Raw genomic sequence first — 14,078 nt, 5'->3', positions numbered from 1 at the left:
AATCTGGCCTGGAGGACGCCCTGGAGTTCCCCAGTGGCTGGTTGGCCGGGGTCAGGGCCCAGGCAGCAGCACACCTGTGTGCTCACCTGTTCACTCAGGTGTGTGCACAGGCAGCCAGCTGGCCTGTGAGGACTGGGCAGGTGGTGTGCAGACACACACAGCGGGCACCCTGGCAGGCACCCTTACGCCACCACCCCTCGCTGCAGGTGCTTCTCTCTGGTACCTCCTTGCCTCTCCTCCTAGCCAATGAGGCCACAGCGTCAGGGCAGGGCGGCCTCCGGGCTGGCAGCACTGGCCCTCCCCCCCCAGGTGCAGGAGTGGCGCTGTCACCCCCTCTGGAGGAAGGACACAGCAGGCGGCACCTGGGTGTGGCCAGGGGCTGAAGACAGAGTCTGGCCATCCTGCCCGCAGTCCCGCTGGGGAGCTGAGGCCCTTCTCCACCCACACCCCACATCGGGGCAACTGAGTCACAGCTGGGTTGGGGGCAGGCACAAGTGCCCACACCAGGACCCAGGGCCAAACTCCCCATGAGGAGCTGGGAGAAGACGCCAGGCTGGGTTTGGAGGAGGACACAGCCAGCACAGGGGGCTGAGAACCAAGGGTGGGTGGCGGGGGGCAGGGGACAGCAGTGGAGGGCATGGGCCCAGCAGAGGCAGGGCCACACCCAGGGTCCCGCCAAACCCCACCCGCAGGGCCAGGCGTGTTCCTGGCACCATGGGACAGGACGACTATGGATGGCGGCGGTGCGGGCACAGCCTCTGAGTCACCGCAGAGAAATAAGGAGAGTGGGAAGGACACCGCGTCTCGCTCTCTGGCTCGGTTTCCCAGCGCCAGGAAATCCCCACTGAGCTACCAGCCCCTTTGCTGCCCCGACACCCCCCTGCTTCCGGCTGCCCAGGGCCGGCCTGGCCGCTCCCCACCCCTCCACCCCGGGGTCCCGCGGGGCCGGGCCCTGGGCACAGAAGCAGGTCTCCCTCCTGTCAACTGGGCCCCGGTTCCCGGGGTGGGGGGGACAGTTTCCTCATGGCCTCAGAGAGAGCCCCCGCTGGCCTGGGGGCGGGGGGTGCGCAGTTGCTGGGCCGCACCTGGGCCAGACCACTCCGCCTGTTCTTGAGGGCCGGGCCGGGCCGGGCTCAGGACACGGGCCCAGGGTGAGCTGTGATGGGACGTCTGGGCTCAGACACTCCTGTGTCTCCTGGGTCAGCAGCATAGCCATGCCCGACCCTTGAAGGTCTGGACCCCCAGGCTCCTCGCTGAGCCATCTTCCCATCTGTGAAGTGGGGCCTGGGGTCACCCCCCAGCACTGGTGGGCGTGGCTGCATCACAGGGCCTCTGTTCTTCCTCTACCTGTGTACCTGTGCCAGCCTGGCTCCCTCCTGTCCTCTAGCCAGGACACCACCCTGAGAATTTAGTCTCTCTCCCCAGGACCCCAGGTGCTACCCCACATGGGCCTTCTGCCCTCTGCCTCGCCATCTCTGTCTCGGCCACGCCCTGTCTGGGCATGCCCACAGAGGGCAGTTGCTGACTTGCGGTTTCTGGGACGCCACTGCGGGGTTTCGGCCCAGCCCTGGAGTCCCTCCCGCACAGGCAGGTGAGCCAGCTGCTTGGGACCTGGGGCTTAGGTGGCCCCACAGGCAGCAGGACAGCAGAGCTCACCGGGTCTCCCCCCCCACCACCACTGCACTGACCCTGGGCTCCATCCTGCCTGCCTGGACCACCCCAGCCCCAGGCCCTGCCACTCCTGACGCCCCCAGGGACCGTCTGCACCCCTCTCTCCTATGCAGGCCAGGAGCCTGCTCTGAACACACCACTCTGCAGCTCGAAGTCTGTCCCGGCTCCCTCTTGCCTGTGGAGGAAAGAACGGTAGAGCCGCTGGGCCTCAGCTCTCTCAGCAGCAAAATGGGTCTTTGGGGAGCACTGCCTGCCCCCTAAACCCCTTGAGGGACCCGGCTGGCACGTCCTGCACGGTGGGCAGGGAGATAGCTGCTGCATCTGGGGGTCTCCACAACCTCATCCTGCCCCTGCTCCCACCAGCTGTGAGGCTCCTCCGTGGCCTTAAAAGAGCCTCAGCTGGGCAGTGCTGCCCAGCTCACAGGTGGGGAAACTGAGACTGGACCCTGGGGGAGGGGCCCTACACTGTCCAGGAGCTGACCACATAGAACTGGTCTGACCAGGTGCATGTGTACATATGTGCATGTGTGTTTGTGTGTGTGCGCATGTCTGCCTGTGTGTGTGTGTGCTCACATGTGCATGTGGACTGGGACATTGCCAGCAGGCAGTGAAGCAAAGGTTATAGCCTGTGTGTGGGTAGGGCCCTGGGGCTCCTGCCCAGCTGGGGTAGCAGAGCAGGGCCCCATGGGGGAGCCTTGGAGGCTGGGTGGCTGGGTGGGGGGATGGGCAGACATGTGAGCTGCTGGCTCCTGTTCACAGGTCAGACACACAGAGATGGGGACATGGGAGGCCAAATTTCGCCTGGGGCCTGGCCCCTGAGTGGTGCCCAGACCCAGCTCCAGGCTCCATGGCAGCTCCCGCCGTGGCCACGTGCTGCTGTCGGCCATTCCTCATCAACAACACAGCCCGCCCAGCTCCCGCATCCCACCCTGCCCCTGTGTCCCCTGTGGCTGAGGATGGCACCTGCCTGGCATGTCACTGGAGCCATCCAGGCCATCCCAGCCCGTGGCCGCCTCTCTTCACCTCCTGTGAGTCCTTGCTCCCCGGTTTGGGCGTGTCTGAGGACGGCGGGTGTGAGGGTGCCCAAGGGCCTTGTGGGTGCTGAGTCAGGAGCTGGAAGGGCCCGTGTGGACCCAGTGCACCCACGTGCCCTGCCCAGTGGGCCATGTGCTGCTTGGCCAGCAGGCTTGAGAGTCGGTGTCCCTGGAAGGGCGCACATGCCCTCCCTGCCCCCGAGCCCAGCTCTCCACTGGGAAGTCCAGCAGCCTGGACACAGGGCAGCTACAGCTCTCACAGCCTGTGACCGGCCTCTCCCACAGGCTGCTTCCCTCGCCCATCTTGGCCAGGCCACCGCCTCCGCTGGGCGGCAGTGTGGCCCACTGAGCAAAGTGCCCCAGCACTGGGCACAGCCAGCGACGAGGGTTTTCACCTGCGCTCAGGACACTCAGATCCACCCAGATGATTTGGGGCCATTGACCCCCTCCCAGGCCCCCTCTGATGGCACCCCCGCCCCCTGCAGCACAAGGGGGCTCTGCTCTCCAGACCCCTCTCGCCCTGCCCGGGGTGTTTGGTGGGGAGGGTCCCAGCCCTGGGGAACCTGGGCCCACGGGGTATCAGGGGTGCAGGCAGTGGGGGACGTGGACCAGGCAGTGTGGTCGAGGGGCCGTGGGTGGTGCCGGTCAAGGGTGGAGGGCAGGAGGCAAGGTGGTCAGAGAGCAGGGGGCGGGGCTGGGAGCAGGGAAGCAGGGGTAGGGGGTATGGAGGCGGGCACTGAGCAGTGGGGATTGTGGGGGTGCTGTGGGCTGGGGTCAAGGGGCGGGGGCCCCTGGGGACACAATGAGCCTTTGTCCCGCGGCCAGACGTCCTGAGCAAACACACGCCCTGTGCACACCGAGTCCTGGGACTGGCAGGCCTTGGCACTGGGCCAGGAGGGAGGGGTCCGCAGGGCCAGGGCAGAGTGGTCCCTGCCTGTGGCCCGGGGTCCACACTGTTCAACCTGCTGGGCTCCTGCCCCCACCGGGCCAGGCTTTCCCGAGGCCCCCCGGTCCTGGCAGGAGCCTCTCTCCGAGGAAGGCCATGGGCTCTGTCACTCAGCCAGTGTCCCAGGGCCTCACCATCCTGGCCCCACATGGCGGCTGGACCCAGAGGCCAAAGACCCGAGCCTGAGGCTCTCCGGGACCCCCGGTCTGCGCTCTAGATGGGTAGGGGCAGATGGGAAACAGACCCGCCCTGAGGAGAGATAGACTGGTCCACTTAGCTTGAGGCCTGGGGGCTGTGTCCTGGCCCTGTGGGCACAGGGCTGAGCACCTTCCCTCTTAGCTCACAACCCTGGAAACAGCTGAGGAATGAGACCTGGCCCTCCCTGTCCCCACCCTGCAAGGAACTGGCTACACTGGGGCTCCTAAGGGTGGCACCGGCATTGAGCCTGCAGCTGGGGTCAAGTCCCAGTCCAGTCTGGGTCTGCAGCTGGGGCCCCTCTGTAGGCGGGAGATCTCTCAGCTGCTACCCGTGTGGGGAGGGGGCTGCATGACCCAACAGGGCCCTGCAGGGTACCAGCTTTGAGCCCAGGCCTCACCTTGGGCAGGTGACAGCTCTGGAACCTCCTCTGGAGGCTGGCAGGGCCCCCTGGAGGGGTTGTTTGCATGACAAATGGGTTCCCTGGAAGGCTGGTGGTCAGGGAGCCGCCTATGTGCACATTCATGCCTGCATGTGCGTGTGCGCTTGTGTGTGACTGCCTAGTGGCATGCAGGCCTGACCACGCTGCGCAGGGGTGCCCCTCACCCTGCCTGCACGAGGCTGGCATGCCCCTCCCACACCTGTGCCCCTCAGCGTGTGTGCCCCCAGCTGCTCATAGGAGAGCCCCCTTGGGGCCCTACGTAGCAGGACCTCACCCAGGCCAACATGTCCATGCACGATGGCCCCGTGTCCCTGTGCCCTAGTGGTGGTGCTGCGGGCAGAGGAGGCAGGACGTCTTTGCTGGCCTTCTGTCCATCTGTCTGTCTGGGCCAGGCCTGCTCTGCCGGCTCTGCCCTCCCAGGGCCACTGGCCCATCCTGTGGGCCTGCGGGTTGTGGGGCAGGTCGGGGCGATTCTGAACAGATGCCTGGAGGCTGCCACAGATTCTCAGTCCCCAGCTTCTGGGATGGGCTCAAGGGGGCCAGACCTGGCCAGGTTGGGTACGGGACAGGGAACTGGGCAGAGCATGGGTGTGTGGGGTGGCAGGACCTGGGGGGACCGAGGGTGGGAGGACATCTGCCTGGCTGGGGGTCTGATGAGGCAGGAAAAGGGGAGCCTGGACTGGGTGGGACCAGAAGGGGCTCTGGTTGCCTGGTCATGGTCAGATGGGGCTGGGGGAGCTGGGGGGACGGGAAGCCTCGCTCTCTGGGAACGGCGGTTGGGCACTAGGGCATACCCTCCTGCCAGCTCCCTGCTCTCTGGCAGGCACAGGAAAAGATCTGGTTGTGATTTGGGCCAGTGGTGGAGAAGAGCCCACTAGCAAGAAACAGGTGAACCTAATTTTAATAACTGAGCTTATTTAACCCGAAATCTCCAAAATATTATCATTTCAACAGGCAGTTAATATAAACAGGCAATAAGGACAGTGCACATCTTTTCTACTCAGGCCTAAGCCCCTGCACCGCCCACGCTGCAGGCAGCTCAGTTCACACAGGCCAGGAGGGGCCCACGTGGGTGGTGCAGCCCTGGCCCCGAGCTGGGGTCCCGGGGGCTGTCAGAAATGCAGAACGCCCCCCACCCCCGAGACCCACTGGTCTCCCTCCACGACCCCAGGGCACCTCTGGGTTCCCAAGCCTGGGACTGGGGCCCTCAGGAGGTGGTGGGAGATCTGCCCAGGAAACGCCTTTTTTAAAAATACACATATTGTTAAATAAAAAAGAAAAAAAAATACACATATTTTAATATTTAAATCATGAAATGCAACGCACACCCAGCAAAGAGCACACAGTGTGCAGTTTCAACAGTAATGACACAAACAGCGTGTGCGTGCCCCCAGGCCACCGAACGGGCTTGTCAGGCCTCAGCCCTCCAGCCAGCGCCGGCAGGGCAGTGTGGCAGCTGTCCCTAACTGTCCCCGTATTTACCACCTGTGTGTATGTTGGCCAAGAAGCACGTGTGAGACGGAAAGGCTTGCCCAGATCTGCCCGCTGGCCACGTGATCAACACAGGGCCCCCTTGCTCAACAAGCCGGAAGGAGTGACATTGAAGGAACTAAAATACAAAGCTGTTCCTCTTTGCTGTGGTGCCATTTACTTGTTTTTGTAATGTCGCTCTAAGTAAAGACACATCACATTTCAACTCGTTATCACGAATGTCACTGTCTGTCTCTGCGCTGAGCAAGGTGAGTTTTAGATGCAAACATGATGCAAGCGTGAGAGCAGCGAGCTCCTCACAGGCACTGGAGTCACGCGGGCATCTTCGCAGCTCACTGGGCGCCTGCGTTCTGCTCTTGCCAGGATGGAAACACTGCTCCAAACGGGCTCTGCTGTTGACGTTTCACTGTGGTACGATACACGTGACATAAATTTGCCATTTCGCCATTTTGCAGCTCAGCGGCATTAAGTGCAGTCATCACCACCATCCTCTCCAGAACTTTCCATCTTCCCAAACTGAAACTGTCCCTCTTCAATGCTGACGCCATTCCCCCTCCCCCAGCCCCCAGCACCACCATCTATTCTCCGTGTCTGTGAATCTGCGACTCTCGGGACCGCACATACATGGATCCTACTTGACCGTCTGTGACCGGCCTCCCTCCCTGAGCAGGACGCCCTCCAGGTCCACCCGTGTTCCGGCGCATGTCAGAATTCCCTTCCTTTTAAGGCTGAATGGCAATCCATGCGTGGGTGGACCATGTTTCCTCATCCGTCATCCATCCCTGGACACTTGGGGCACTTTCACCTTTGCCTCCTGTGAACAACGCTGCTGCACAGACATTTGTCTGGGTCCCTGCTGTCAGCTCTGAGGCGCAGACCCAGGAGTGAGGCCTGAGTCACATGGGGACCCCACCTCCAGCTTTCTGAAGACCCTGCGCAGCGCTCTCCGTGGCGGCTGCGCCACATCCTGGCCCACGCGGGGATTTTCCGTTCTCAGGGCCACCTGGGTGGGTGTGTGGTGGGAACGCAGGGTGGCCTTGATTTGCTCAGGTTCTCCCTGCCTGACACCCTGCCTGTCCTCACCTTCCTCCTCGCCCAGCTCAGATCCCCGCCACCAGTGACCGCCGCTTGCCCCCTCAGCACCTCTCGTGGCGAGTCCTCCTGACTCGGGCAGTTGGACGTGGCTGGAGAAACGCCCGCCCAGCCACCCGCCCCCTTCCGCTCCATCTTCCTCCCTCCCCAAACCCCAGCTCTCTGCCCCTCTGCCTACCTTTGTCCCAGCTGTCCCGCCCTGGCCCCCACCTGCTCAGGGAGCCCCTCTGAGACGCCTCATTCCCCATCATCCGTTTTCTCCACGACCGTCTGACAGACGCATCTATGGCATCGCCTCTCATCCCGCAGACCCTCGTGGATGGCCGCCCCGCCCTGGTCCTTCACGGCCAAGCTCCACCAGGGCCGGTCCTGTCGCCGCCACAGCACACGCTGGCACCCGCAGGGCCCGCAGCCCACCCCACCTTCAACGCCATGGGCGATCTCGTGCTGTGTAACGAATTACCCCACATTACCCACTTTGGTGGCTTAAAACAGCAGTTTATTGTCCTCTGGTTTCAGTGGGTCTGTGATCCAGCTGTGGCTGAACTGCTCCTCTCCTTCAAGGTGCTGAATGGGCTGTGGTCTCACCAGAAGGGTCGACCGAGACAGACTCACTTCCACGCTCCCTCGGGGGGCGTGGTGGGTTCAGGTTCCCACTTGTGGGGACTTCCTCAGCTCTGCACCTCATGGGCCTCTCCATGGGGCCTCTTCTGTCAGAACCTTAGAAGTCCGCCAGGTCTGTGCTGCTGGGGAGGGCGTAGCACAAGGCATGAAACCAGGAGGTGGGGACCCAGAACCCACCCTGGTCCTTGTCGCTATCCTGTCTCACCTGGGTGTCCCTTCTCATTGCCCTCTCCACCTCCACCCCTGGCAGGGCAGCCAGAGGCCTGGGATGACCTCCGTCCTGTCCTGCCACTGCTCTGCCCCCTGCCCTCCTAGGGCCTTCTCTCCGCTGTTAGCACGCCTCCAGCTGAGGCCCCTGGAAGCTCTCCGCCCAGCCCACCAACCAAAGAGGCGGCCCGTGCCAGTGGGAGGACAGCACAGCCCCACGTCATTACGCACTTGACAGCCCTTGGGCCCTCCTGCAGGAGCCCGTGGCCCCTCGCTCCAGCACTGTTCCCTGGGGAGAGGACCGGGGTCTGTGTTGGCGTCAGTACCTGGAGACCTGAAGCAGTGTTGTGGTCCCACTGGAGCTGGGGCACCTGGGGTCTGGCGGTAAGTGGGGTCCTGAGTAAGGCAGCCGGTCCATGGACCACAGCTCCTGAATGTATAATCATGTTGACAGATTCTCAGCCTATGAGGAAAGAGCTACTGTGGTGGGAACAGCAGAAACTTCCAGAGCTTGCCCCCACCCCAGCCAAGACCATAAGCAAACAGAGTGCCACAGCCTGAGGTGCTGATGTGGCAGAGATGTTGCCACCCTTACAGCTCTGACAGATGCAGGCAGTGGTGGGCCCCGTCTCAGCTCTGTTTGATTCACCAGGCCGGCCCTGCAGAGCCAGAGCCAGAGGTCCTGACAATGGTTGGATAGCCGCAGGCTCGGAGGAGGAGCCACCAAGCCATGTGGCTAGAGCAGCTCAACAGGCCTCACTATGGGAAGGTCACAGTGTGGGCCTGGTTTCTGGGGACTGCCCTGCCACTCACAGCGGGACCTGGGTGGCAGTGCTCCTGGCCCCACAGCTCTGGGCTCTGCAGGTTGGAGGTCCTGGGGCCCAGGGAGACCAGTCTGTCCCGAGGACACAGCAAGGGACACTAGCCGAGCTGGCTAGGAGCAGCAGGTCAGCCGAGAGGCCATCTCGTGTTAGGTGTGGGCAGCCTTGACTGGCAGGAGGTAGGGCTGCTTTTACTCATACCCCACGTGGCCGCGAATGGAAGTGACCACCAAGGCCATGCCCCTCAGGGCTTGGGCCAGGGAGGAGTCACCGGTCGGGGCACCCCAATGAGGCAGGGACCCTCATTAATGGAGCAAACCCTCCCTTCCTGACATGCCTGTGGTTTCTTCCCCGAGACCTGGCTGTGGCCCGAGGGTCGCAGGCAGGGGGACCCTGGAGAGTCAGGTGGCCGAGGACCATGTGCCCCTCCAGCCACACAGCCCCAACCCACTTGCCTGCCCCCATGGTGGCTGTTGTTTCAGCTTTGCTCAGGGTGTGGGGACTGTGGGGTGAGCACCCAAAGGTGATTTTCAGGCAAAGTGTTCAAAGCCCCCGAGGCTGTTCGCAGGCCCTCCCCTGCCCTGTACCCCTCCAGGCATGAGAGGCCGGCCTCTGAGTCTCCCTGAGCCCCCTTGGCCTGCACCTGGGTGGGCTGCCCCCTCCCGTCTCTCCTCCAGCTGCGACGGCCAGCCCAGACCTGGGTGAGGGTCTGAGGCTCCGGTGGGTGACCACGGGCCCACACACTGCCCACCCCATGGGCAGAGGAGTCCCCAGGGGGCTGCCCCGTACCCCTCGAAGCCTGGCCTGGCCCAGCTGTCCTGGGCAGGACTGGAGTCAGATGGCTGCCAGCATGGGCCACTGGTGGGAACAGCTGCAGCGTTGTCTCCTCAGCAGGCAGGAGGCAGGCGGCCTCACCACCCAGACTCCCCGCGCCGCTTGTGGCTTCAAGAAGCCTCCTTGCCCACAGGCAGGTTTGCTGGGGTGGGAACGTCCAGGTCAGCAGTGAGCAGGCACTGGCCTGGGCAGCCAACGCACTGCTTGTTCACGCATTCGTTTGTTCATTCACTCATACACTCACTCATTTACTCATTTATTCACTATACATCCTTTCACACATTCGTTCACTTGTTATGCAGCAAAGGGATCCCCTTAGCCTCGGTCAGATCATGGCCCTTCTGTGCAGAGCTCAGCAGGCTCCCACCCCGCCGGACCGGAGCCACACCCTCCCTGACCTGCCCCCATTTACGTTCCGACTCACCTCTCAAAAGCTCTGCTCCTGACATCCCGCCTCCCACATGGCAGGCCAGTGCCACAGGGGGTCCTGCCGTCCCATTGCCCCCTCCCAGTGTCCCATATCCATGTGGCCCCTCCCTCGCCTCTGCCAGGCCTCCCCAGAGACCCAGGTGGGAAGCAGAGGGCGAGCCAGTGAGGGCACCTGTCTTCTGTGTCCCGGGGCCATTCGTGATGGTACAGACGCAGGTGTTGGCCATGGAAGTCACTGGTGTCCAGCTGCCCGTGAGCTTGGAAGGGTCACTCTCGGGCCTCAGGTCCCCTACCGCCTGGCATGCACCAGCTCAGCGCCCTTCCCCTTTCTTTGGTTGAACTAAAGAAAGAACAATATAAAAACCCCAGGACAGCTTGAATGGGAGTCTGAATACTGACCTCTCACCAGCCTGGGGAAGTACAGTATCAGGGTGTGGCGGGGGGCAGCCATTCAGACCTGGACAGAGCCCAGCTGGTGGAGCCCCTGGTCCTCCCTCTCACCCAGATAGCATAACACCTTGCCCAGCCCCAGTACCCCGCTGGGCATTCAGGGGGGGAGGACAGGTGAGCAGAGGGGCAGTGGCCAGATTCCACACAGGTGAAAGGCACCTGCCAGGGACCAGGATCCCGGGGCCAGCCCGGCCTTCTGTGCACCTGACTTGCTTTCTCCTCACTGCCCCTGGACACCCTTCCTAAGCTGTCCTGGGCCTCCCTACCCTGCACCCACCCCAAAGGACTGAGGTCACAGGGGAACCGATTCTGACCCACGGGAGCCCAACAGGGCACCAGCAGGTGGAGGCCACTCAGAGTCAGGAAAGTCCTGGGCAGGGGGCGGGGAACGTCACCCTGACACAGTGCTGGCCCAGCTCCGTCCGCCCTGTGCCAGGCACCCTGCGGCACTTCCCAGCTGCACCAGGCAGGGCGACCCACGCAGGCCAGCTCGAGCCAGTGCCCGAAGCAGGGGTGGGGGGCAAGCCAAGGGGGCCCCCTCCGCACCTCCTGGCAGAGGTAGGCGGGAGTGGGGGGAGGGGTGGGGGCCCAGCTGCCGTGTTCTGCACATGGGGACAGACAGGGTGACTGTGCTGATGATCCGTGCCAGGTCCGTGTTTATGCTGTGCGTGCGTGACTGCACGTGTATGCATGTGAGCACGTGTGTGAGTACGTGCATGTGTGTGCATGTGTGAGCACACACACGTGCATGTTTTCCCACGCTGTGGCGGTCCAGCCAGTGAGCTGCGTTTGAGCCACGGGCTGGATGTTGGTCTGGCTGCAGTGCCATGGGGACCCCTGACCCTAAGACCCCACCCGGCCCTCAGGCAGGGTGGAGGGAGGCGGCCTTAGGGCCTCTCAGCCTCCCTGCTGAGCCCGGCTTCTCTCGCCTGCCTGGCACGGCCCTTCTCTGCACTCCTTGGGTCTTGGGTCCGAGGCCGCCCTTGGGGTACCCTGGTTGTTGTGACCTAACAGAGCCCCCCGCCCATCCGCGTGTTTCCTGGCTGTGTTTGGCTGCAGCACAGGGCTGGTCTTTCCTTGGGTTTCCGAGCGGCAAAGCTCGGAGGGCGTGGCCAGGCCCACCCCGCTCCCCTTTCTGCCCGAAGCAGGTGCTTCTCGGGTATTTGTCCCGATGTGACCAGAGGGCTCCATAAAGAGAAAGCAGCCTCCAGGTGACCCCCCCATCACGGGGTTCAGCATTGACAGCAGGTGACCCCAGAGTCGGAAGCCTCGGTCTCATGGTCAGAGGGACATACAACCAGCGGATGGACAGACAGGCAGCTGGTGGCCGGCAGAAGCTTCTGAGAATTAGCGGAAGCTGGGATGAGCGGCCGGCGGGTGGCCTGCCGGGTCCTGGAAATCCTTGCTTCCTGTTTTCCCAACAAAGGGCTTCTGTCCCCCCAGGAAGGCTGCTGGCCAGCAGCAGCGGACGCGCCTTTTCCGTAAACAGGGTTGTTTTCCTTTCTCCTCTTGGCATAATAACAGCCGTCCCCAAGCCCCCATCCTGGCCCTGGGCGCCACCAGCCATGGGATCCTGCATGGGAGGCTCTCCTGGGAATGGGGGTCACAGCTTGGCCACCTGGGATGAGGCCCTCAGGGCAAGCAGGGGACAGAAATTCAGTGTGCCCACCCCATGGGACAGGTGGGAGGCCAGACCAACCCTGGGGTCCACTAGAGCCAGAGAATCGGGGTGGGTGGGGCTGTGCTGAGCCAGTGCCCCCTGGGGCTTGGCAGGGCCCTGTGACCCTTGGGCCCAAACCCACGGCACCAGGAGCCGAGAGCCAGGGCTAAGTCCACACAGAGGCTGGGTGTCCCGGGACGGGGCGGCAGGGGCCAGGGCTCCGCTCCAGGTGGATCTCCCTCCACGCTGGCTGGGGGAGCCAGCGGCCTTGGGTGCTCAGCCAGATAAACACTGTTGATGCCTGCTGCACAGTGACAAGCTCGAGGGTCAGAGAGGGCCTCTGATGGGCCAAAGGCCCTGCGTGGGACCAGGTTGCAGACCAAGTGTGCCTGCATCCCCGGGAAGGGAGGCCAGGCAAGACCCAGCAGAGGAAGGGCCACAATGCCGACCCTTGGCCACGTGGCCTTAAGGAGTGAACAACACAGGGATGGAAACAGCACCCCCCAGGCAGCCTTGGTTCCGGCAGGACCCGTGAGGGATGCAGTGACAGCCTCAGCAGAGGGCGGCTGGGGCGATGTGCGCAGCCCTCCACGGAGTGGGCTGGGTGCCCAGGCGTGCACAGCTGAGTGGACCAGTGTGCGTGTACGGCTGAGTGGGCCAGTGTGCGGTGTGTGTGGGTGATTGTGTGTGCCCAGGCAGCAGGCGTCTGCACGGTCTGTGTGAGGGGCTGTGGGGCTATTTATAGCAGCTCCGCTGACGACTGCAGCTATTAATAGCGAGGATGGAGGGTGAATGGACAATATGCCTGTGGGTGCGGGCGGGTGCCATCCTCTGCCGGAGACACCCGGGGCTGGTACCCCAGCCCCCACCCAGGCAGCCAGACAAAAGCCACTGTTCTCTGGTCAGCAGCTGAGGCAGACTCTGCGGTTCACCTAAGGCAGCATGCCAGGGGTCCCAGGCTGGTGCCCCCACCCCGCTTTTCCAGTCACTGTTCACCCTAAGGAGGATGTGCAGATGGTAGGTTCAAGACGAGAGGGGACAAGGCTTGTAAGGGGGACCAGGACAGAGGAGGACTGCTGAGGTCAGCCGTGCACACCTGGTTCTTAGATGGTAGCCCAGGAGGCCGGGGGAGGGGTGAGAAAAGGATTGTGGGGTCATAAGGGACCTTGAGCATTCACAACCAACCCATGTGCTTTTTGGGGAGCACCCCATTTCTAGTCTGGGACCAGAAATGGACTTGACACCTTGCAGCCAGCCAGGACAACAGGCTGTCCCAGCAGTAAGCGGTGGTCAGCTAGGCTTTTGGGCCACACCAAGGGATGGGTGTGGAGGGGGGTAGGCCCACCTCCCCACAGCCAGGCTGGTGGGTTACCCCCTGCTCTGACTGAGGTACATTCTCTGCTTTTTGAAACTACAAAGGCCACCCAGCTGGTGGTAAAAAGATCAGGGTGAGGGTGGAGGGTAAAGTGGGGGACATGCCTTAGACCTTCACTTTGGCTCTGCTCCCCAGCTCCACCCCTTCCCGGGGCCCAGTCACTGGTCACACCAGGCTGCTTCAGGAGGGTGGGCAGTGTCCAGGAACCCAGCCAGCAGGGCCGCCTTCTTGCGGGGGCCGGGAAGTGGGGAGAAAGCTGTGTGGACTTGCAGGGGCCGCTCCTGTCCAGGCAGAGGCCCTGGGTCACCTTCACCCAGGGCTCAGACTGCTCACACACGAGGCAGGAGTCCTGCGGCCCCACAACCGTCTTGGTGCAGGCAGGCCTCTCCAGGGCTGCGCCCCACAGCCTCGCGGAGCCCCGGCCGCCAGCCGGCACGGAGGGAGCCCCCACAGCCAGACCCCAGGCCGAGGCTCGGGCGCCACTCCCAGCCCCACGCGGAGGGGACCTGGGGCACCCTGCAGTGCTCCCCACCCTTGAACTTGTATCATCTCGTTCACGGCCTCCTTATGTCGCGCTTGTTTCCTTTGGGACCCGCACCTCCACCCCGCGCCATGACGTCACGGGGGACGCGAGCATCCCGCCTGCGACCACCTGTCGCCCAGCGCTTTCCGCGGTCTGGCCGAGCGCGCACGCGCCGCGCCTGCGTCCGAAGCCTCGGGTTTTACCGTCGGCGTCAGCGCCCCCGCGTTCCTAGCGCTCCGGGAATGGGGGCGTCCCGGGCCGGACGCGCAGGCCGCGGGGGCGCG

General features: G+C 63.5%; 2 long non-coding RNA genes across 2 annotated transcripts in view; one reads left to right on the top strand and one right to left on the bottom strand.

Annotated features, from left to right (window-relative positions):
• The first annotated feature begins 637 nt into the window (after positions 1–637).
• LOC109396634 (uncharacterized) lies at positions 638–3,313 on the top strand. Its single transcript, XR_002126875.1, has 3 exons — positions 638–1,591; positions 1,785–2,095; positions 2,431–3,313. It is a non-coding gene; the product is annotated as an uncharacterized LOC109396634 (long non-coding RNA).
• Positions 3,314–3,512: 199 nt separating this feature from the next.
• LOC109396633 (uncharacterized) overlaps positions 3,513–14,078 on the bottom strand; it is a 12,639-nt gene continuing 2,073 nt past the window's right edge. The window contains exons 2-5 of the long non-coding RNA XR_002126874.1: positions 9,959–10,126; positions 9,313–9,499; positions 8,029–8,165; positions 3,513–7,617 (exon numbers count right to left, since the gene is read on the bottom strand). This is a non-coding gene — a long non-coding RNA (uncharacterized LOC109396633). The remainder of the gene's footprint in view (positions 7,618–8,028; positions 8,166–9,312; positions 9,500–9,958; positions 10,127–14,078) is intronic.

This window comes from Hipposideros armiger, unplaced genomic scaffold (assembly GCF_001890085.2).
Source record: "Hipposideros armiger isolate ML-2016 unplaced genomic scaffold, ASM189008v1 scaffold_530, whole genome shotgun sequence".
In the NCBI taxonomy this organism is placed as follows: Eukaryota; Metazoa; Chordata; class Mammalia; order Chiroptera; family Hipposideridae; genus Hipposideros; species Hipposideros armiger.
Note: the sequence above shows the minus strand (reverse complement) of the source record. Positions and strands in the feature narration are given on the sequence as shown.